Source organism: Tachypleus tridentatus, chromosome 2 (assembly GCF_004210375.1).
Source record: "Tachypleus tridentatus isolate NWPU-2018 chromosome 2, ASM421037v1, whole genome shotgun sequence".
NCBI lineage: Eukaryota > Metazoa > Arthropoda > Merostomata > Xiphosura > Limulidae > Tachypleus > Tachypleus tridentatus.
The window spans coordinates 127121449-127138041 of NC_134826.1; the positions used below are offsets into that span (position 1 = coordinate 127121449).

The 16593-nt window shown below is 36.8% G+C and overlaps 1 pseudogene across 1 annotated transcript in view; it reads right to left on the reverse strand.

The window, feature by feature from the left end:
- Positions 1-13190: 13190 nt before the first annotated feature.
- LOC143245058 (stromal interaction molecule homolog) overlaps positions 13191-16593 on the reverse strand; it is a 58912-nt pseudogene continuing 55509 nt past the window's right edge. The window contains exons 13-15 of the transcript XR_013025454.1: positions 15189-15272; positions 14369-14669; positions 13191-14065 (exon numbers count right to left, since the gene is read on the reverse strand). The product of XR_013025454.1 is annotated as a stromal interaction molecule homolog (transcript). The remainder of the gene's footprint in view (positions 14066-14368; positions 14670-15188; positions 15273-16593) is intronic.

Here is a 16593-nt window from a genome sequence, read left to right on the forward strand (position 1 = left end):
TACTCAATCCACTTATTCAATACTTTACTGAATAAAAATACTGATACATATAATGATTAAACCAAATGAACCCCATAAAGCGTTATTAAGATTGCAACTAGGAAATTTAAATTACAAACTTATCAGTTAATGACTTCTTGTTGTAAAATTTCTAGAGGCCAGCATAGCCATGTGGTTAAGGCGCTCGGCTCGTAATTTGAGAGTCGCAACTTCGAATCCCCGTTACACCAAACATGCTACTACTTTCAGGCGTGTGGGCGTTATAATGTACGGTCAATTCCACTATTCGTTGGTAAAAAAGTAGCCAAAGACCTAACGGTAGGTGTTGATGACTAATTGCCTTCCCTCTGCTCCTTTACTGCTAAATTAGGGACGGCTAACACAGATAGTCCTCGTGTAGCTTTGAGCGAAATTTGAAAACAAACAAAACTGGCTTTGCTCGGGTTATAAAGTCGATATATTGTGCCCCCCGCTAGTACAGCGGTATGTCTCCGGATTTACAACGCTAAAATCAGGGGTTCGATTCCCCTCAGTGGGCTGAGCAGATAGCCTGATGTGGCTTTGCTATAAGAAAAACACCAACACACGATATATTGTAGATGACTATGTGTGTATTATAAACTTAATTTATCAAAGAGTTGTCATGAAACCTTGCAGATGTAGTGAATGTTGGTATGATTTTTAAAAAATAATAAGCAAGCCTATGGTAAAGGCATATTTTAAAATAATTTTTCCTAAAGCCAAGTGTACAAAACCTATCATGAAATCAAAAATATCTATTCAATTTTAAATTTAAATTGTTACTGAATTAAGTTATTTTCTGTTATATTACCACTGTTTTCAATATATATAAAACACCTATTTAATCAACAGAATCTAACTTAAGAAATCGACAAATATTTTTCCAGTTTTGTTGTTTATACATTTCGTTTTATACTTTTGGTACATAAAGTAACAAAAGTATTAGGTTATATTTCTTTTGCTCATAAACATGACATAAAAGCCATTGTTAGACTTAATGTAGCCAAAAGGCCCGGCATGGCCAAGCGCGTTAAGGCGTACGACTAGTAATCTGAGGGTCACGGGTTCGCATCCGCGTCGCGCCAAACATGCTCGCCCTCCCAGCCGTGGGGGTGTCATAATGTTACAGTCAATCCCACTATTCGTTGGTAAAAGAGTAGCCCAAGAGTTGGCGGTGGGTGGTGATGACTAGCTGCTTTCCCTGTAGTCTTACACTATTAAATTAGGGACGGCTAGGTGCAGTGGGCTAACAACCTACTCACTTAAAAAAAAAAAAAAAAACAGCCTGTTACAGAAACCGCAGTGATTGCGGCCCTATGTTCTTAAGGAATCGAGTGGCAGATGATGATGAAAGTATACCAAAGGATGGTGTTATTTATCTCCTGGTTTTCGACAGGCTATACGCAAGTCTGTAATAATAATGTGTCTATCAGTGATTTCTATTTGTAATATAGGAAACCACTTCTTTTTACGTGTTTCTCGCTAGCTTGCATCATTAAAGATGTATATGGAATTGCGCATCCACAAAAGAAGTAACAATACCCAGGTGCACCCCTTTGGGTCAACTTAGTATGGGTACAAAATTTCAGATTTATAAGTTCTTTCCTCTTGAATCTATGGTAGTCATACACACAGACATGCTCTCTTATTATGATAGATTTATCTTAGTTTCAGCTTTACTCGCTAGTCTCTTAAAGTTAGTATTAACAACTAGCTTGTAGATCTGCCTCTACCGCTACTGAATATATATGGTGATTATTATACCTGTAGCATTAGATATGACTTTTTTTCATTTTTACTGCAACTTGGAGTTTTCATTCTCTAAATTCTATCATATTTTTTACATTGTATGGCATTAAGATGTAGTATCGTGATACACAGGCGCTGATTTAAAACACCATTGGTTTTCACATGCTGCTAATTTCATATAAAGTTACTCATCTCTAACTTTGAAGTAATACACTCAATACCACTCATTTCCAACTTTTGAATTAACCTTTACCAACAAACAGTGAGATGGACTTTGACATTATAACACCTCCATAGCTGAAAGGACGAAAACGTTTAAGAATGGGAATATGACTCGTGATCCTCATATATATATATATACTGTATAACATAAACTATATCTCTGTTTAGTCAATGTTGAACTTACGGGCTTACAACACAAAAATTCTGGATTCGATTCCCCATGATGGACAGAGTGCAGGAAGTTCAAACTGCAGCTTTGTAAAACAAACATGGTTATGAGTCACTAAATTATAAATTGCAAACTATTAATGAAAGTAAAATGTATTGTCACTTAAAAGTAAAATTATAATATTTCCAAAATTGTGGAGTATGGTAATTGCTTAGCCAGTTTGCAACGGGCCCTGGACATGTTAAACCTTTTAGTTTTGATGTTTCATCAGCAACACCGTGGCTCAGAAATATAAACCACAGGTTAAGAATATTAAGCTGCTCGAATGGCTAACATCTAACAATAATACCACTCTATATTCTGTGTAACTGTGAATTGGGTTTTTGAGAATCTTATCTTCACTCCTTCACCAAAGTATTACCCAGTTGGTTTATTGTGTCTTTGGCGAAACAAGGCCTGATGGTTACCATGCTGGGCTATGGATCTGAGAGTCCAGTATTCACGTCCCATTAATAATAATCCAAAAAACTGATCGGGCTCTGCACTCTAAGAGCAATGGTCAAATCCCACTATTCAGCCAGTCGAGGATAGCCTAAGAGTTTGTGGTGTATACTATTTACTATCTGACGCCCTTCTAGGTCATCAGTTCAAAATTGGGAGTTGCTAGAACAGGTAGCCCTTGAATAGCTTTGTATGAATATTTAAAAATAAATAAACAAATACGTCTAGCGGATGAAGTAAGTTGCTCTTTACCAATGGAGACAAAAAGAAATATGTCAGTCCATTTTTAAAATATATTTATCTTTAATTAAGGGAAACAACATTGGTGTGTGTATAGAGGAGATAAACATTATCAATAATCAAAACGAAAATAGGTCCAATAGAACCAATAAAAGGCCCGAAGTAATTCAGTATAGTTATCAGACCAGACGACATGATTCCTCTTACTATAGTACTATCAGAGTCAACCACATATGTGTGTTACGTTGTTCTGCAGAAGATATGGTATTCTTTAAGTTCTGAAATAATTTTACCATAGCCATTGTCATATATGAACTTCTTTAACACAACAACAACAACAACAACAAAAGTTTGTAATAGGACACTAAACTCATGGTGACAAAATATAATGTACACTATGTATACGTATATAGTGATAATGAAAAGATTTATACCAGATAAATTTCCCGACCAATACTTTAAATCTGTAGTTATCTATGAGGTTCCAATAAACTTCACTATTTGCTTACATACATTCCTTTAAACTATTTTTGCCACAGATTGCTTTGTGTGTCCGTGATTTTTTGTTGATTATAATGCCTCTAATAAAATAAAAGTCACAAAAAGTACCATCAATATTGCAATACAGCTCACTAATTTATGAAGGGTTGTCATTAATATTTACATAAAGAAGCGAATCGCCAAAATTTCACATTGTGCTGTAATAAATTTAGCTTGCCAAAATACGTTTACAGCTGACAAGAAGCACTGAAACATCACTCACATCTCAAGAAAAAAAATATCGGTTCCTGTTTGTTTTTCACTGTGAGCTATAGCTACATTTTGGAAAGTTCATATAAACACTTGACATGAGATTCGATTACTATGTTTTTATTGATATTATGTTATATAAACCAAATATATTTAATAAAAACCGGGTTTATGAAAGTTGGATAGAGAAAGTTAATTGAGGAATTCCCGATATCAACAAACCTTAGCAATTTACCTTAGCAACGTTAAATGATTTTTAAATTCACGTAAATGAGTTGTGAACCTGATATTTGACAACACACACAAAGCAAAGGTAAATAAGACAAAGATAATTAATGCTGAAATTATATTGGAATAGGAACAGATGGCCTCGATTCTTCCAGTAATTACTGAGAAAACCAACACGTCTTTTGGTTTTCTATTAGGTTGAGGAATAATTCGTGAGCGTTTTTAAATAATTTCATTCAAGCATTACATGCAAGACTATACAATACTTCAATGCATGAACACATTACACCCAAAACATTTATTATGATACTTTATTTCATGTAATACCTAGGTATATAGTATGCATTGTTTTAAACAAAATTGCAAGAAAGTAAATGCGAAAAGCAGATGGTGTCGAAAATGTTCGATTTTGTCCACTTGACATATTCCATTTAATAAGCTGAAAATGAAAGCAAAAATTAAAGACATGAAAATCAAACACACCATCTATTAGAGCAAAAAATTATCTACCAAATGACATGAAATATTTTGCGAAAGCGTTTCATTTATGAATATATTTTTTAACTATTAAAAACGCTCACGAATTATTCCTCAACCCAATAGTATTAAAAAATAAATTTAACCTGTTCAGTGCCATAGACGAGATAACCGATCAGTAACACAGTGCCACGGACGAGTTAATTCGTTCTCAATAATACCTAACTTCAACGCTAGATGTCAGCTTCATATATGCATTTGACCTACTTACAAATTGTTTCACATTCGATCCAAAATGGCGTCACGAATGTTACAAAATGAAGAAGCATTAGAGTTATATTGTAGCAGCTGAAATACTTGGCAGTCAACAGGTTAAAAAAGGTAGTTCAGATGTTCTTTGTTGAATTTCACACAAAGTTTTCCGAGGACTATACGCGCTAACCGTCCTTAATTTAGAAGTATTGAGTAGAAGAAAGATAGTCAACACCACCCATTACCAGCTCTTGGGCAACTGAATTGATTGATTGATTGATTTAGTGTTTTATGGCACAAAGCAGCTAGGCTATCTGCGCCAAACGTCCGGTAAAAAGGTAAAAATAAATTAAATGTAGTAAAATACATAAAGGAAATGAAGGTAAAACAAAACATCATTGAAAAACAGCAAAAGCATAAAACCAATGTTGACACCTAGTCTACAATGTTAAGAGAAAAAGCAGAGTAAGAGAAGTTGTAAATTACTTTCTCTAGCAAAATGGTAATGATTATAACCTGCCAGGAAGACTAACCACCATCAGTCACCTGAAGTTGGCGTTTCCAGTCCTGGTTCCAGGTTATGTTGTCATAACAGCCATAATCAAAAGGTAAAATAAGAAGAGTGTTAAAAGACATATAGCAAAATCGTAATAAAAATTAGCCAAATGTCCTGTAAAAAGGTAAAAGGAAAGTAAATGTAGTAAAATTCGTAAAAGAAAACAAAGGTAAAAACAAAACAGCAATTAAAAATAGAAAATGGCATAAAACCAATGTTGACAACCAGTCTACAAAGTTGTAAAGGGTTTCCTGTAGCAGAATGGTAATGATCATAACCCGCCAGGAAGACTAACAGGTAAGTACATGAACCACCGTTAGTCACCTGAAGTTGGTCTTTCCAGTCTTGGTTCTGGGTTATGTGTCATTATGGCCAGTACCAAAAGGTAAGGTAGTAAAAGTGTTAAAAGACATGCAGCAAAATTATAATAACAACTCGCCAGGACGACTAACGGGTAGTTCAAACAGATAGTTCAAGGCCTTTCCTAGTTCTGGTGTTGAGTTATTTAATGTTCTGGCCATTTTCCAATGTCAAATTGAACAAGAGAGATTGAGATTCTGAAAAGGGAACCACAATTAGAAAGATGTAATGAATAAATATCAAACACTTAAATGAGGTTAAAAAGATTAATGGCCATTAAAAAACTAAAAACTTTATCAACGTGGACAGTGTCACCACCACCAATAACACTGCCCAATGTTACAGACAAACCCTGGGACAGAACATGTTTAAAATAGTGCCATCGTTGAGAGTCATAACGATGGCAAGAAAGTAAAGTGTGGCTTACAGTGATTTGAGTGTTACACAAACTACACACTGGTGCATCAGTTCCAGATAAAAGAAAACGATGAGTTAAAAAACTGTGACCAATGCGTAGTCTAGTTGGAACAACTTCCTCCTTCCAAACCTTACGGAAGCTAGATGGCCAAAGCCCAATATATGGTTTTATTTGAAAAAGCTTGTTGTCACGTTGCTCACTCCAAGTGGACTGCCAGCTGGCATGGAGCCGAGCCTTGAATACAGGACCATAGTCCATGTATGGAATAGGCACAGTGGTGATAGTGACAGAGCAGATAGATTTAGCTGTCGTGTCTGCAAGCGCATTCCCGCGAATACCAACATGGCCTGGTATCCAGTAAAACTGGATAGAAGTAGATGTTAATGAGAAATGGGCCAGTCGGTTTTGAATATCAGCAAGAACAGGGTGTGAGCCAACGTGAAGTGATTCCGAGGCCAGCAGAGAACTGAGGGAGTCAATATACATAGTGCAGTCGGAGTACTGCTCAGCTTCAATATGATCCAGGGCAAGAGATATGGCGTACAGTTTAGCAGTGAACACAGAAGCTGTAAAAGGGATTCTGCGTGCAACCACTGAACTGCAACAAACCATGGCAGAGCCCATAGAATTACCTGATTTGGAACCATCCGTATAAATTGGAATGGAATGATTGTTCAAAAGATGTTCAGTAAATAAAAGACGGTACTTCCAATTGGGAGTATCTGCCTTTTTCAGATGACTTAAAGAAAGGTCACATTTGGGGGCTGTAATAAGCCATGGAGGGAGATGGGCTGACCAGTGGATTCTGCAATGTTATTCAAGGACAGACCCAGTTCATCCAATTGCACCTGGATGCAAAGGCCAAAAGGACCAATGGCAGATCGTCTGTTTTGATAAAGTAAGGCCCACTGAGGAAGGAAAACACATCCTCAAGTGGGATGCTTAGGTAAGGAACGAAGTTTCGAAGAATACAGTAAAGACAGTTGCAAACGGTGAAGGTGCAGAGAAGGTTCGTGAGATTCCACGTATAAGCTCTGAACTGGGGAGGTGCAGAAAGCCCCAATGCAGAGTCGAAGTCCTTGATGATGAATGGGGCCCAGCATCTTTAAGGCCGAGGGCCTGGCAGAGCCATAGACCAGTGATCCATTGTCGAGTTTTGAACGAATAAGAACACGAAATATCTTTAACATAGAACATCGATCCACTCCCCAACTAGCGGTAGAGAGGACACGGAGAATGTTCAGTGCTCTTGTGCATTTGACCAGTAGCTGCTATAAGTGTGGTATAAAGGTCAGCTTACGGTCAAAGATAAGCCCCAAGAACTTGGTCTCAGGGACCACTGGCAGCAAAACTTCACCGATACAGAGTTCAGAATCAGGGTGAATACCCCGTTGGCAGCAAAAGTGCATGCAAACGGTTTTAGAAAGAGAAAAATTGAAGCCGTTCGCCATAGTACACGATTGAGAGCAGTTTGTAGTTGCTGCTCAATATATCTCATGTTCGACGACTGACACGAGATGTGAAAGTCGTCGACGTAGAGCCCGTTTGCAACTGTGAGAGGGAGTTGTTCAGTGATGAGACACTCAAAACACAGCCCTGAGGGACCTCAGGTTCCTGCACAAAAGAACGGGAAAATGTCGAACCCACATGAGCTTGGAATCTCCTGTCCATTAAAAAATTTTAATAAACATAGGTAAATGGCCACGTAACCCATACATATGGAGGTCTCGTAAAATGCCATACCTCCATGTTGTGTCATAAGCTTTCTCAATGTCAAAGAATATTGGAACAAGATGTTGACGTTTGAGAAAGGCTTTTCTGATTGATGTTTCAAGTCGAATTAGGTGGTTCGTGGTGAAGTGCTGTCGTCGGAACCCACACCGGGTGGGCGAGAGGAGGTTGTTTAATTCGAGGAACCAAACAAGACAAGCATTAACCATCCTCTCTAAGGTCTTACAGAGACAGCTCGTCAAAGCAATTGGACGGTAGTTTGATGGAATCTTGGTATCTTTTCCAGGTTTAGAGACAGATAAGATAATAGCCTGATGCCAGACATCAGGAAAAACATTCTCCTGCCAGATCTGGTTAAAAACAATTAGAAGAATATCAAGAGAAGCAGGAGAAAGATAGCGCAGCATGTCATAATGTACATCATCAGGTCCAACAGATGTACTGCCAGACCGATGAAGGGCCATTTTTAGTTCCACCAGTGTAAAGGGACAATTATAGTCAAAGACAGTCGTTCGAAAGGAAAGAGGTGATCGCTCTGCCCGAGTCTTGATGGCCAAGAAGGTGGAGGAGCAAGCAGAAGTGCTAGATACCCGGCAAAAGCTTTCACCTAGAGTATCGGCAATGCTCCTGACATCAGCTACCTCTTGGCCATCAGAGAGAAAGATGAAGAGGGGGACAGAATTGTAGTGCCCACTGACCTTTCGAACCCTGTCCCATATGACCTTGGAACTGGTGGTAGAAGATATGTTAGTTGTGAACTTAATCCAAGATTCCTTCTGGCTTTGACGTCTTACCCACCTAGCATGTGCACGGGCCCATTGGAAAGCGATGTGGTTCGAAACTGTGGGATATCTACGGAAAGTATCCCAGGCCCGTTTTTGAGCCTTCCGTGCCAAGTGGCAATAAGGATTCCACCAGGGACGAAGATATCATGGAAAATGTGTCGAGGTTTAGGAATACATTGAGCAGCTGCTTGTATAATACAGTCACTTACGTTTGCCACACAGTCGTCTATTGATGGCTGATTCACAATGGCAGGGTCAAGTTCTGCGAGAGCAGTGATAGTGAACCAGTCTGCCTGATCCAGCTTTCACCGGGGCACGCGGATAGGGTGGCATCGACCACGGCCAGTCTCTCTCAAAAGTATAGGAAAATTATCACTGCCTAGTGGATTATTGTCAACCCTCCATGAAAAATGGGAAAATAATGAAGGGGAGCAAACCGAGAGATCAATAGCGGGAAAGGACAGGTGCGTGAAAATAAGTGGAAGAACCAATATTGAAAATAGAAAGATTGTGATCAGAGAGCATATGCTCTACAGAGCAACCTATCCTATCAATAACAGCACTTCCCCAGAGGGGATGATGTCCATTAAAATCCCCCAGGATTAGAAAGGGAGATGGCAACTGTTCAACGAGAGCATCAAGATCTGATTGATCATATGTCTCTCCAGGGGACAGGTAGAGAGAACAAACAGTGATGGTATGATCCAAGAAAACACGGATGGCTACGGCCTCCAAGGGTGTGTTGAGTGACAAAGACAGGGTGGGCACATGCTGATCAACCAATAGTGCCACACCTCCATGTACTCGTCCATCACACAGCCTGTCATTTCTGTACAGAGAAAACTGCCGAATGGTGACTGTATCAGCAGGTTTTAAAAATGTTTCTTGTAAGGAAAGGCCTACAGGATGGTAGGAAGCAATCAGTGTTTTGATATCGTCCAGATTAGAACGTAAACATCGACAGTTCCATTGTATCAAGGTGGCCATTTTTAATGATGGGTAGGCGAGGTGGCTAGAGAACCCTTCTGTTTACGAACACGTCTTTTTTCCTTAGTGTCCTTATTCAGAGGAGGTCTATCGGCCTCCATGGATCCTACCCTGGGTCGATTGGGCAGGTCTTTGTTGTTGGAAGGGAATTATAGTGACTGAGGACGCGAACGAATGATTGTTTTGCATCGTGGGGTGGGAGAAAAAGATGTATCAGTAGAAATGCCTGTATTTGAAACCGAAGGATGTGGATCTTGAGATTTGTTGGAATGTATGGGAGGAACAGAGATGGGTGTAGAAGTCGATTCATCAACCTTTTTAACAATGGAGGTCAAAAGGCTTTTCATTTGTTTTGAAAACGATTCTCTTGGAGGCACAGAGAGATCTGTCTGCACTCCCACTGAAGTTGTGAAATGAAGTGCAGCAGCATATGTCCGAGATGGAGTGGTGGAATAGCAATTTCCGAGCCTCAGGATTACTAATGTTATGAGTCGTTTTCAAACGCTGCACCTCTTTTTTCCTCCAACCATTTTGGGCAAGAACGAAAGTAGGAAGGGTGGGAACCATTGCAGTTGACAGAATGTGGGTCCGTGTGACACTCATCGGCATCGTGGTCCTTGCCACCACAACGAGCACATATCTGGGAACCACGACAGGACGTCTTTGAGTGGCCGAACATCTGACATTGGAAACATCGAAGAGGGTTTGGAATGTACGGCCATACCCTGCAAATTAGATAACCTGCCTTGATGGTGGCAGATGCACGTGGTGATGTAAATGTCAAAATGAGGATATCTGTCGGCAATGTAACTCCGTCTTTGCGAGTGGAAATGTGCCTCACTGCAGAAACTCCTTGAGTGGAGAGACCAGCGAGAATCTCTGACTCGGGGACTTTCTTCAAATCCCTCTCAACAATAACTCCTCATAATAAATTCAAGGTAGCATAAGGGGTAACCTCAATAGGTACATTCCCAATTGCCTTTGAATTCAAGAGGAGTTCACTGTGTTGGGATGTGGATGTTTCAACCAATATGTCTCCAGATCGAAGCTTCTTTACTGACATTGGAGACCCAGCAAGTCCCTCTTGTCCCTTCTGAATAAAAAAGGGGGACACTTGCCCTAAAGGTTTTTTTGAAAGAGAATGTAATATAAGAAAATGGGGTACAGGTGTTATAGATGTTGAAGATTGCTGCTCAGAGTCTTCAAGACGTAGTCGTTTACCTATTGACTGTTTTTCACTATTTTATTTAAATTTTTTGTTGGAGGATCCATAGGAAAAAAGGAAAATTTCGGTGCCCACTGACCCCACCCACCATGGAGCCCTACGAAGGGACGCACTACAATGTCATGCAAGGACATTGCAGCAACGCCAGGGTTTCGTGAGCACTATTCCCAAACACCAGCATCAGACACAATGTCCACAACACTCGTTGAGAACTTCCAACACTGATACTTGGTTGACTCTAGCCCAAGTGGACCAGCCGATTGACCCAAGAGGGGCCACCCAAAGGCTGTCCGTCTACAGGAATTCAAGGCCAAGGTGGTGTGTTAGGGTTGGACCCCTCAACCACCAGCATCCTCTCCTCCCCATCATGAGTCACCACGCACGGCAAACACGTGGGTGGATGTTTAGATCCCAGAGGAGGTAAACTGAAAGATAAGAACCTTCCCTGGGAGGTCCCCTCACCACGTAGAGTAATCCACACCGTGGGGTTGGACAACTGAATTCAAATCGTGGAGTTTACCTTCACGTTATTGTGCCTTCATGGCAGAAAAGATGAACATGCTTTGTGATGGGATTCTAAATCAAGCACAGCAGATAGCAAATCAAGTACTGTAATAATTAGGTCTTTTTCACAAAGATAATGGCTTATCACAAGGTGTCTGTGAAGTTAAATAAAACTTGTTGTATCTAAATCTCTTGTTAAATAATTATAATGGCAGCATAATTTATACACATCACTGAACAGTTTATTTTTTTAAATTCGAGCAATGCTACACGAGGGTTGTCTGTGATGGTCGTCGTCCTTAATTGAACAGTGGATAAAAGGATAGGCAGCTATTCATCCCCACCCATCTCCAACTCTTTTACCAACGAATAGTGGGATTGATCGTAGCATTATAACGCTCCCACCTCTGAAAGGGTGAGCCTGTTTGATGTGACGGGGATTCAAACCATCAACCCTCGGATTACGAGTCAAATGCCTTAACCACCTGGCTATGCTGGGCCCAACTGAAAAATTAAAGATCATGCCAGTCTTTCACACTGCTCAAACTAAACACTATTCAAAATATCAGTTCGATTAACATAAAAGTCACCCATGGAATAAAAATGTTAATTTCTATATTTACTGAACACACTGTACAATGAAATTATTTGACATTCTGATACGAAACTAATTCTAAATTAGCCTAATACTCGAAGTGAAATGAATATTGGAGAATCAACAGAAATTTCTTGCTATAAATAAAATAATTCTATGTTCAATAGAAATGAAAAGTTAGCTGATGCTAATGCATAGATTTGAAAATAAATATTGATTTCTTGTGTAAAATAGTCTTATTAACCTTAAATTTTACTAGGTATTAAACCTTGTTCTTATGAAGTATTCTGCTTGACGTGTGTTTTACTCTTGATGATGGCAGGATAAAGCTACTGAAACATATAGTCTTTTAATGTTTCCCTTAGCCCATTATAGGTATTATTGTGCATTTCAAACATTATCTTATTACAAGTTACAGCTTTTTCAGTAAGGGGAATTTATTTTTAAAACAAGTATGGCGCTTCGATCACTGGCGCGATCATTTCTTAAGTTTTAACAGCGAAACCTGTAGAATTTGATTTCACAATAACTACTTTAATTTCAAAAACTGTTCCTGCTTTTAATTTCAAATATTATTAATCTATCATATCTGCTTTAACGAGTTGCGGGGTATCTTGAGACTCGTTCTTTCATGCAAATTCGTCAATAGTTAAAAATGTTTATTATAACGATCAATTTTTAATTATAATCTCTAGTAAATAAGAGCCATTAGTTATATTTACAACTTATAGTCAATTTTCAAAAGGTATTGCCTATAACTAACAGAAAAGATTATTTGAATGAAAAATGTTTACCTGTTCCATGTTGGAACACTGAACATTATTTACTTGCAGGAACTCTAGACAATTCTTGAAGTACCAGTTTGAAGGATTTTCATTATTAAACAATTGTACGTGTTTTAAGGAAAATTACCAAATGGGAAACAATTAATTAAACCCTTTAAAATTAACCTTTTCCTATTTAGTTTAGTATCTAAGAGATTTTACATGAGTATTGCCATAGTTTTATTTCCTCAGGTGAAAACATTGGTTAATGGAAGTTTTAGTGACGCTTGCATATGTTTACTATTAATCATGTGCTTGGATATTAATTTCTGAAAAAGTGTACTGCAACTACTTAATTTATACAATTTTAACATATTAAAGTAGGTACAAGTTTTAAACTTCTGCTTGTTTGACATTAGCAAAATTTCTTGTTTCCAATCAGACATGACATATTTAAAATTGAATTCTATAACAGGAAAAAAACAACAAAAAGCAGTATGATCTTGATACATTGGCTCCTGATACAAAATATAAAAACTGAAATTACACTTGATTAAAACAAAAACAACGACCAGCAATAGTTAAATATAGTGCAGGAGCATTATGTTGGGCAGACATAATAAATTTTTTTCAAAATAAGAAGTTGATCACATATATAAAAATATTAAAATTTATTGATTTCCATACAACCAGTATAAAAATTATTTTACAAGAAAACATTAACTGTACTTTAAATGAGTCACAACAACAAAATGGAAAATAAACTCCTTCCACAAATCAGCTGTTCAAAGAACAATAATCTATAATACTTAATTTCAGTTTCACTATTGATAAAAAACATGTATAAAAAAGTTTCCTTACTTATAGTAATTAACCTTTCATTTTCACAGGCACCAATAGTAAGTAAATAAAAGCAGAAAACTATCACTGAAAAACATCAGTGTTCATAACATTATTTAAAAAAAAAAAGTGAATATTGTAAATCAGTCTGTTTCTGAATTTTAGATAAAGTTCTTTGATGGGATGTCCATGGATTTATTTGAAGGCAACAGTACAAGAATATTTTGTTTTCTCTGATCTAAAGAGGTTTTATCAAGCAATAAATTCTAGAAAATGTGATATTAATTACAAAGCTTTTGATTTCTTCTTAATTAGTTCAGTTAAAAAGGACTTCTTTCTTCTTTTCATCTCGCCTTCTCCAGTAACTGAATTAGAATCAGTAGAGTTTCCTTGATCTGCTGTGGCAGTACTTGTTATATTTCTTTTAAAGATAGTTTTCAGTGTTCCAGATTTTTTTTGTTTGCCAAGAGAACCCTGGTTGGTTAGATCGCTTGTATTACGTGGCATGAAATTTGAAGGAAGCGTATTATATTCACGTCGATTAATTCCAGTTTTGGGGACAGTGTGTCTATGCAAGCTTTGAGGAACCTCAAGGGAAGAGAGAGAGTGAGCACCATGATGACTGGCACTCTTCACCATCTTCCTTGGCAACTTCTGTACTGGAGTTGAAGAGAACTTAATATCCAGTGGACTACATATAAAAGATAAAAATCAAAATAAAATTTTAAGGGAAGCAGTTTTGTTAAAATAACTGCATTATGTTTCACAAGAACTTTAAACAACTTATATATCTAGCTTAAAAATATCTTATCAAAACCATATACTAATTAAATATAGAACAAACTATTTTCATTGAAGTTTGAAGTAACAGGACATATATATACACATAGTTAAATAAAACTTGATATCAAGTTATGTAAATTATATGAAAAAATAAAAAGGTAAACACAAATAATATGTGTTATAATTTACTCTGAAAGGTTTTTACTCTTACCTATCTCCAATAGTAAAGTTAGGTTTTCTATAGTCACTAGAGCCAGTATGAAGAGCAAGACTACTGTCTAATGATTCAACATCATAGTTCTTTTCATCTTGCTCTGATGGAGAATCTTTATGATGTAGTTCACCACCAGAATTATTAATGGCTGATATGCTGGGTGCCACTAAAAGTAAGGAATAAGAGGGATATTTACTAAGATCTGTAGGTACTGCTTCAATAACTGCGCTCTCTTTTTGAGTGTTAGACCCAAACAAATGTTGTGGAAATGGTGCAATAGGGCCTACAGGGACAGATCCTATGTGAAAAAAAAAGAGTTGTTGAAGAAAATTTTAAAAAGATATCAAAATAAGCTTATTAAAAGAACTCTTAAGCAATTTGCAACAGTGTTTTTTAAAGCTGAGTAAAGGTTTTAATGTTTATTGCTGGAGAACATAAATTTCACTCTTGTTGAGGGAAGGTCCAATTTTTGACTGATAACAGGTTACTAGGTTTCTTCAAGTATTTCTTGCGGTTGTTAAGTACGATAAATCTATTTATATTAATATTGTTAAACAGATAATATATTATTATAATTACGAATATGTTCTGGAAGCCTGAAGGTAATTTAATACACTATCACACACAGACAATTTCATTCTAACTTAACTGGAGCAACATTTATTAACAAATAAATATCTTTTATATTATTCACTTGCAAGTATCAACTATGCAGTAAAATCAGTTTATTGTGAGGTTTTTTTGGCTGTTACTAAATGTATTTATTTTAAAATATCTTCATCAAGTCATTCCATAATAATTGATTAAATGTTCTTACCTTTTCTAAGCATTTCAGTTGGCAGAATTACTGATGACTGACCATTTGAAATGAGGCTAGGACTGATAGGCTGAGAGTTAAGAGCTACAGTGGAATGCAATTGCAAGCCATGCACGTGAGAAACAAACAAAGAAAATCGAGGTACAGGAACAAGAAAAGTTAAAATAGAGTTGTGCACAAGATGGTGAACTAAGTAAAGCCAGAAGTAGAAAATCACCATGGAATTAATATAGCAAAGTAACTCACAATTAGGAGATAATGATTTAAAAAAAAATAGTGTGAAATATATTAAAGGCATTCTTCATGCTAACAGAAGCTACTATTTAATAAATAATCCTAAAGTGTATAGACTTGTTAAAAATAGCAGAAGAAACTTTAACACACTGATAGAAAATGATAAATGATCTTAATTTTGAAAACAAGGTAACTAGGAGCACCATGTTATGCAATATGAATACATAAATAACACAAGTTCTGAGAAATAATTATGTTTGCAACTTGGCTTTTTACCTTCAATTTTTTATAGAAAACATATTATTATACAAAATATAATGGGCCTCTACAAAAGAAAGAGTAATGAAACCAATGTCTGTTATTATATTGTATTTGAAGTGGCATTTTGGGTGACCATCTTTTAGCAGGATATCAGACAATACTCTTTCCATTTGTTACTTGTTTCAGCTGTTGGTTCTCAAATCTGTTGCCAGCTTTGCATAACAGCTTGCATATGTAAAATGTTACATTCAATATACTGGATGCAACAAATTAAACAGTCAAATATACAATTGCAGTCATTGAAACATATTGACATGTTCTTTATAAGGTCTGGTTTTGTTGATTGTTTCCTTGTTTAGTAGAGATCTCAGTTTTGAATGTAAATGATATCTTTTGAAGTTTGCTTACTTTTATAAGAGATCAAAAAATGCATCTGAACAGCTGAAGATATTACCTTTAGATATACATTAAGACTACAGTTCATGTTTCAACCGCTACAACAGTTTAAAGGATGTATGACAAAATGAATGAAATGCACCAATTTTGTGATTTTTAGTCTCTTTACAAAGAGCAGAGAAACAGCTATCTTAGTTGGATACTTCTTTAATGGGAACTATTTTGAAAGATTTTAACATTCTCTTCTTGGATGTGTGAAAGTTACCATTCTTGTACAAAGTCTTATGAACTTCTCTTTAGGAGGAAAATAATTAAATAATATAAAAATTACTATTTAAAGATCTACTGTAGATGAAGATTTCCAGTTTGTTATCTGTAATGGTAATATTATAATTAAAAAAGATTTCTTTGTAGGAGAGTTTATTTGCTTATTTGAATACACATACTAGGCCACTCAATAGCTATCTGCACTAACTTTTACTTGTTTTAAAATGATAGCCTAAAGAGAAGACAC